The sequence below is a fragment of the Dipodomys merriami genome, unplaced genomic scaffold (assembly GCF_024711535.1).
Source record: "Dipodomys merriami isolate MVZ:Mamm:240054 unplaced genomic scaffold, mDipMer1.0.p SCAF_448, whole genome shotgun sequence".
Lineage (NCBI taxonomy): Eukaryota > Metazoa > Chordata > Mammalia > Rodentia > Heteromyidae > Dipodomys > Dipodomys merriami.
Window position 1 is genome coordinate 544,221 of NW_027206011.1, and position 8,707 is coordinate 552,927.

General features: G+C 38.9%; 1 pseudogene; it reads left to right on the plus strand.

Moving 5' to 3' along the window:
• The first annotated feature begins 1,702 nt into the window (after positions 1-1,702).
• LOC138808237 (U6 spliceosomal RNA) lies at positions 1,703-1,801 on the plus strand (annotated as a pseudogene).
• Positions 1,802-8,707: the final 6,906 nt, after the last annotated feature.

Genomic DNA, 8,707 nt, shown 5'->3' on the forward strand with positions numbered 1-8,707 from the left:
TTGGGCCGACTAATGCTGGACTGAAATATTACGTTAGTCATTAGGGGAGGGGTATTAAAAATAATCTTGTGACACTTTCTGATCTTGTTCACTCATATGGGCTGGTCATCTGTAAATTCAGTTTGAAATATAGTAATTTCTCTCCATTTTGAGACTTCATCTTTCATTTTAAGTTGCCTTACATTACACAATTGCTTGCTGCTAATTCTTGTTTCTCAAGGAATTGGAGCCCTGAAATATAAGAAATGAGAAATTGAGATGGATTTTCAGTTACTGTCTGCTGGCATGTTGCATAAGCCTAGTTGAGAAGTCTTGCCCCTGTTATCTGATGATGCAGGTAACTAAGCCATAAGATATTAGGACCCATGGGTCTATAGAAGATTAGATATCGTATTAGGACAATTGGAGTATAATATGTAGGAATGCATCAGAAATATGTAGAAAAACAGTTTGGGACCAGTGAGTTAAAACAATAAACAGAGCATCAGAGTAAAATCTCTTATAGATTAGAGTAAAACAACATTGATTTTTAACAATGTGAATTCAGAAGACCATGAGCAATTAGAAGGTATCGCAAGTGTATACGGAAGACATTGCATTGATACTTTTTATATTCTAATATATATTCTAAACCTAATTATTTATATTCCAATTATATTTATAGGAATAAATAAATATCACTTTATTTGTCAAATTATCAATTGATTCTAGTAAGTTTCACTGTGTGAAATATAAAATCAGCACATATAAATATAAAATATATAACTATATATAATATAAAAAAATGGCACATGTTTTGCATTGTTCTGTTTTGGTTAGGGTATCAAAAGCAACTCTGATTTAAAGTATTTTTCCATTTTCTCTACCTCAGTGTTTGATAGAGTTAGACTTAAACCTTTACCTTTTGTAGATTTACAGACTGGAGGCAAGGGGAAACATTACCAATTTAAGGCCTAATAACAAGGAGAAACATATGGACTTCTCCTGGAGCTATGACAATATTTGGTGATAGAAAGGCAGTAGTCTAAGTTCTGCCTGGTTGGAAGGTAGATAGGCCAGGACATTAGGTAATCATGCATATGAACAATTTTTTCACCTTCTTGGCTTTAGCTACTTTTGAAATGGTAGGTATGATAAACAATTATATTTTGATAAAAACCTTCCAATCTGAAAAGTTCTGTCTGAAATATTCATTTTTCTATGATCCCTTGGAACTAAGATTTATTTTGTTCAAGTAAGACAATTTACGCGATCAGGGTAAGATATTCTGGTTGGTCTGATCCTACATGGAAGAAGGGTAAAGTGTCAGGTAGACGTTTGTGCCAATGAGACCGCATTTGGGAAAATTTCAGCTGCAGAAGTTTAGAAGTAGCTCTTAAGCAAGGCTTACTTTGAATCCGTTAGCTACACAGAGCAAACTCAGTTGAATAAATAAGTACTTGAAAAAGCCATCCCCTTTGGACCTAGCTAAAAATGCTTCAATGTATGATTAAACTAAAATGAAAAAGATTTAAAATAGTCATTGACAAAAAAATTACAAACTGAACAATATAATTATTTTCCATTATACACAGAATTTTAGGGAAATAAGATCAGTAGCATTGTTAGGAACAATAAGGTTTCCTTGTTACAAACAGGCACCCAAGGATATAATCCTGTATAAATATTGCATCATTAACTACCTAAATTTAGAGGACATTACATGCTTCAGCAGCACATGTACCCAAATTACACCAATACAGAGATTAACATGGCAATTGCAAAGGATGATATGAAAATCTGTGAATTATTCCAGATTTTTCATTCTTCAGACGCAAGAAATGAAAAACAATTATTAAAAAGTTGATTACAAAATTACAAGTGTAACAATATATGTAATTCATATAAATAAAAGTTTGACATCAGTGTATTAAATCTTCACCTTAGAAAGGCCTTTATATAGCATAATCATAATAAAACTTTAAAATTAGACAACATTGTCATTTTATTCCAAAGAAATATACTATAAGGACCTAGTAAAAAAGGAATCTTAAACTGTTTTGGTATGGAATGCAATCTGAAAGGACACATTTATTAATGAACCTATATATTATAAAACAATGTAGAATTCAAAGTCTTATATCTAGGAAAGAATAAAATAGATTATGGGCATTATACAAACAGAATACAGAATATTTTAAAGTATAATTTTTCACATAAGCACCAGAAATATCTTTAGTTTCTTTAGTACTCATTTCAACAGATAAATTAAAATTATTTCTGAATAAAAAAAGCAAAAACTCGAGGGGGTCCAAGACGGTGACGGGGAAGTAGGGGAATGCCACAGCTCTCCAAAACCAAAAAGATAGTTTGAGTTCCAACGTTTAATCTCCCCAAGAGACCGACAACAACAACAAAAATCAACATCCAGAGAAAAACAGAAATTGAATAGAAGAATTTCACAACACAGAAACTTGAAGACGCCTCCCCCAACGTCTATTGGCCACAAAGCAGCGTGCCAAGCCATGGCCAGCCCAGCCTGGTGGGAGCTGCCGGTGGCCCAGAGACACAGGGAGTTGTCTGCAGATCACCCGCACCAAAGACCCCTGAGGTAACAGTGTCAGACTGGCTGATCTTGACGAATGAAGAATCCTCTGAGCAGGGAACTTACACAAAGATCCCACCCCTTCCCATCACTCTCCATTGGAGCAGAGAGGCTCCATCCCACCAAAGCCACTCAGCCCCATGGCAGGAACCTCAGAGATACATGAGATGCCCACAGAACACCAGAGCAGAACTGAAAGGAACTGGTGCTGATCCAGAGAGCGCAAACAGAGACAAACCCCAGCAATCAGTACCTGCACAGAGGCCCTCCCCAACCCTCGGGTGGAGGCCGGAGGCCCATCCCGTGGAGCGGACCCAAACAGTGTCAATGGAGGCACTGACAGAAAAGAAACACACAGAGCCACCACCTCTCAGCCTATCCCACAACCACCTCAATTGAACTGTGACTGCAATGGCAACCAACAACCTACATCACACAGAAACAACTAGCTCCAGGGTGATTACCCTGCAGGGGACAGTGTATTCCTCAAGGGAGACAGTGTATTCCTCAAAAGCTTGTGGGAATCCCCAGAACCCCTACCCCAAAACCTGCACCACAGGACCCACTAAAACTAGAAACTTTTCAAGAGCTCCACCAGCCCATGGATCACACTCAGCTGGCCAGGCTAGAACAAGAGAGACCCTGGAAGGAAGCGTTAACGCCCAAGCCTTGAACAGCACCACTGGGTCAAGACACCCAACGGTGGAAGAAATTTGAACTGTGTACTCCAAGCTGCATAATCTAGGTGGGATACACAGCAGCACAGGTCCAACAGGTGTGCCCAGGCTGGGGTCTGGGACCAGGCCTGGGGATCTGGTGCCTGAGCAACATAACCAACTCCTCCCAACTGAAATCAGAAGCTGAGCATACGCCTCAGCAGAGGGGAGAAAAACAGGGAACTGCACTCCTGGTAATCATGCCTGTGACAGCAAAAGATGCAGGGGGTTCAGGACAAGAGAAGCTCAAACCCCACAAGAACCTGACCCATGTATTCTAGGCTAGGAATTGAACAACACAGGCCTCCAGCACCCGATAATAGTCAGGAGCTCAGGCTGGTAATGTGCTCAGCAGTACAGTGATTGCAAGAGGCCCTGGATCTGATTCCTCAGCAAAACATAAGCATAAAGGGCCAGATGTGGTGCTATGGGTCAAATGGTAGGGTTCCAGCCCTGAGCTGAAGAGCTGAGGGACAGCACCCAAGACCAGAGTTCAAGCCCACAAATAGCCAAAAATATAAAACAAAACAAAACATCAGGAGACCATAGCAGACTCCAGCATCTGGGAGAGTACATCCAGCACATCCGAACTTGCCAAGAACACCTGTAGGAATAAACAGGAGCAGTCTAGGCTGCTCATCCCATGTAAAGGCGGGAACTGCCAGTGATCTACAGCAGAGAGCTGAGAATCCTGTGTGGATCAGACCAGCAGCTGGAGGTCGGCCACCAACAGAACCGAGATCAGGTACAGAGTCTCTCTACCAGCACAGAAACAGTAACCAAGCAAAGACAGACACCTATTGACCAAAACAAAATTTCAGATTAGTCTGCAATAATCCCTGAATAACCATGAGAAAATCACAAAGAAATATTACAAGGTTTATCAACAGCTAGGATAGCAAGCTATCTCTAAAAGCCAGCAGCAACCCAGGGGAGAGCCCCACTGGGAGCAAAGCAGGAATGGAAGACAAACACTACATCCAAGACATGCTGGAGGCAATGACTCAAGAAATAAAGTGAGAAATAGACCAGAATTTGAAAGAACACCAGGTCGAAATACCAAAAGAGGTGCAGGACATCAAACAGGACATGCATGCAAAAATAGAGGTAGCACACACCTCACTAAGCTATGAGATAAGTGACAAAATAGAGGCAGTGCACACCTTATTAAGAGGTGAGATTAGTATTTTGAAAACCAACATTGAATCCATTGAAATCAACAATGAGTCCATTTCCTCCATGCAAACCACAATGGAAGCCACAGTTAACAGAGTGAACAAAATGGAATACAGAAGACACAGTACATCAACTGGAACAAAAAAATGACAGATATGGAAAAATCACTTAAATTATACCAAAGGGAAATTCAAGGGCAAGCAGATAGTGCCACGAAATTCAACCTTCATATAAGAAGGTGAGGAATATCAAAGCAAGGGAATGCAACAACTATTCCACAAGATAATCGGTGAAAATTTTCCCCATCTCAAAAAAGAACATCTTACCCACATAACAGAAGCATATAGAACACCTAACATGCAGGATCCCAGGAGAAACACTTCTAGACATATTATAGAATAAATGATAGATCTGAATGATAAGGAAACAATCTTGCATGCAGCAAAATTGAAGAAGGAGCTATACTACTATAGGAAAAATATTAGAATCACTACAGATCTCTCCACACAAACACTGAATGCAAGAAAGGTCTGGGAAAGTACCCATGAGCCCTGAGAGCCAATAACTGCCAACCCAGACTGATATACTCAGAAAAGTTAGCATTCACATTCGATGGAGAACTGAAAATTTTTAATAGCAAAGAAAAACTAAATTAATACATAAACATTAAGCCAGCATTACAAAGACTACTAAGAGGTGGAACACAACCTGAGAAAAGCAACCAGGAACAGGGACCTGCACCCAGACAGGCATTAATAGAAGTCTATCTGAGCAAGGGCAGAGGAAAGGAAAGAAGAAAAACAGTGACTATAATGCATCTCTCTATACTATCTCTTAAGATTAACGGGCTTTCTTCACCAACCAAAAGAAAAAGAACTGCAGTTTGGATCCTAAAACATGACCCATCCATCTGTTGCCTTCAGGAGACCCACCTCTAAGCCAAACATGCAAACAAATTCAGAGTGAAGGGCTGGAAAAGGATCTACCAATCAAATGCCCCTAGTAAGAAAGCAGGCGTAGCAATCCTTATATCTGACAAAATAAACTTGTCATTAAAATCATTACAATGTCAAACCATCCCTGCATCTCTGGGATGAAGCCTAACTGCTCATAGTGTATGATTTTTTTAATGTGTTTCTGGATTCTTTTAGCTAGAATCTTGTTAAGGATCTTTGCACCTGTGTTCATCAAGGAAATTGGCCTGTAATTCTCCTTTTTGGTTGGGTCTTTGCCTGGTTTGGGGATGAGTATGATATTGGCTTCGTAGAATGAGTTTGGGTTAGCTCCCTCCTTCTCTATTTCTCTGAAGAGCTTGAGGAGTGTGGGTATTAGTTCTTCTTTAAAGGTCTTATAGAATTCTGCTATGAATCCATCTGGTCCTGGGCTTTTTTGGTTGGAAGATTTTGATAGCATCCTGTATCTCATAGGATATTGGCTTATTCAATAGGTTTCTTCTTTGCTCAGTTTGGACAACTTGGATTTCTCTGAAAATGCATTAATATCTGCCAGGTTTTCTTCCTTTAGAGATTAATTTTTGAAAATAGTCCATTAGGATTATTTGGATATCTTGGGTACGTGTTATGATTTTTCCCGTGGCATCCCTAATCTTGTTAAAATGGATTTCCTCTCTTCCTTTTTTAATTATTCTTGCAAACAGTCCATCAATTTTGTTTATTTTTTCAAAGAACCAGCTTTTTGTTTGGTTAATTTTTGCTGTAATTTTTTTTTATTTTCTAATTGGTTAATCTCTGCTCTTAATTTGGTTATCTGGCTCCGTCTAGTAACTTTAGGTTCCATTTTTTTAATGTATTTCTAGCTGTTTTAATTGCAACATGAGATTATTTACTTGGTCTGTCTCCATTTTCTTGATGTGGGCAAGGAGGGCAATAAATTTGCCCCTCAGGACTGCTTTTGCTGTGTCCCACAAGTTTCTTTGTGAGGTTTTTTTCATTTTCATTGAGTTATAGGAAATGTATTTCTTCTCTGATCTCTTCCATTACCCAGGCATTGCTAAGGAGTGTGCTGTTCAATTTGCATGTATTAGAGAAATTTCTGTGGTATGCTTTGTTACTGAGAACTGGCTTGATTCCACTATGGTCAGATAGGATACAGGGGATTATGTTATCCATTTGTATTTGCTTAAGTTTCTTGCATGAACTATGATATGGTCTATTTTGGAGAAAGTTCCATGAGCTGCTGAGAAGAATGTGTACTGTGTTGTTTTATGGTGAAATACTTGGTATATGTCAGTTAATTCCACTGGATGTATGGCCTCACTTAATTTGGTAGCTTCTTTGCCTGTCCTTTGGTGAGAGCGGTGTGTTGAAGTCTCCTAGTATTATCATATTGGGACCTATTTTATTCTGTAAGTCAATAAATGTAATCCAACACATCAACAGAGCCAAGGTCAATAATCACATGATTTTCGCCACAGATGCAGAAAAGGCCTTTGATAAAATTCAACATTCATTCATGCTAAAGGCTCTGGAGAAAACAGAAATAGAAGGATCATTAAAACAATAAAACCATTTGTGACAGTCCAATAGCCAATATTATACTTAATGGGGAAAAGCTACAACCAATTCTCCTAAAATCAGGAAGAAGGCAAGGATCCTGGAACCCTTAGCCAGGTCAATAAGGCAAGAAAAATACATGAAAGGGATCCGCATAGGGAAAGAAGAGGTTAAACTATTCCTTTTTGCAGACAACATGATATTATACTTTCATGATCCCAAAAACTCCATCCCCAAACTCTTAGAAATCATAAATCACTTCGGCAAAGTAGCAGGATACAAAATAAACCCACAAAAATCAGCTGCCTTCCTGTACACTGCCAATGTACAAGAAGAGAGGGAAATAAAGTGAGTAACCCTATTCACAATAACCTCCCCCAAAATAAAATATTTAGGAATTAACCTAACCAAAGATGTAAAAGAACTATTTAATGAAAACTATAAAAGGATAAAGAAAGAAATTTCAGAAGACACTAGGAAGTGGAAAGACCTCCCATGCTTTTGGATAGGCCAACTTAATATAGTGAAGATGGCAATACTGCTAAAATTAATATACAAATTCAATGCAATTCCTATTAAAATTCTAATGACTTACATCACTAAAAAACAGAAAACAGTCCAAAAATTCATATGGAACAACAAAAGACCTAGAATAGCCGAACCAATTCTAGGGAATAAAGACAAAATGGGAGGGATATCCATGCTGCACTTCAAACTATACTACAGAGCTATAATAACAAAGAGAGCATGGTACTGGCACAAAAACAGACCAGAAGACCAATGGAACAGCATAGAAGATCCAGAAATAAATCCACAGGCCTACAACCAGCTGATATTAGACAAAGGAGCCCAAGATATACAATGGAAGAAACACAGCCTCTTCAACCACTAGTGCTGGGAAAACTGTGCTGCTACATGCAGAAAACTAAAAGTGGACCCCAGCCTATCACCATGTACCAACATCAACTCAAAGTAGATTAAAGATCTTAACATTAAAACTGAATCTCTGAAACTACTGCAGGACAGAGTAGGAGAGACACTTGAACTAATAGGCACAGGAAGGAACTTCCTGAACAGAGTCCCAGGATCACAACAAATTGGAGAGAGACTCAACAAATGGGACTACTTTAAAATAAAAAGCTTCTGCACAGCTAAATCTATTGCAACCAAGCTAGAAAGACAAATAACTAATTGGGAAAAAATATTTACCAGCAATATATCCAACAAGGGGTTAACATCCAATATATACAGGGAACTCAAGAAACTAATCCCTCCTAAACCTACCAAATCAATTACTAAATGGGCAAGGGAAGTAAAGAGGGACTTCTCAGAGGAAGAAATAAAAATGGCAAAGAAACACATGAGAAAATGTTCATCATCCCTGGTGGTGAAGGAAATGCCAATAAAGACAACCATGAGATACCACCTTACCCCAGTCAGAATGTCCGACATCCTCAAGTCAGCCAACGACAATTGCTGGAGGGGATGTGGAGAAAGAGGAACCCTATTACACTGCTGGTGGGAATGTACACTTATACAACCACTTTGGAAAGCATTCTGGAGGGTCCTTAGAAAGATAAAGATTGATCTCCCTTATAACCCAGTCATACCACTTTTAGGCATCTACCCTGAACAACAGGAACCAATATACAATGACACGTGCACCTCAATGTTTATTGCAGCACTGTTCACAATATCTAGGATATGGAAACAACCCA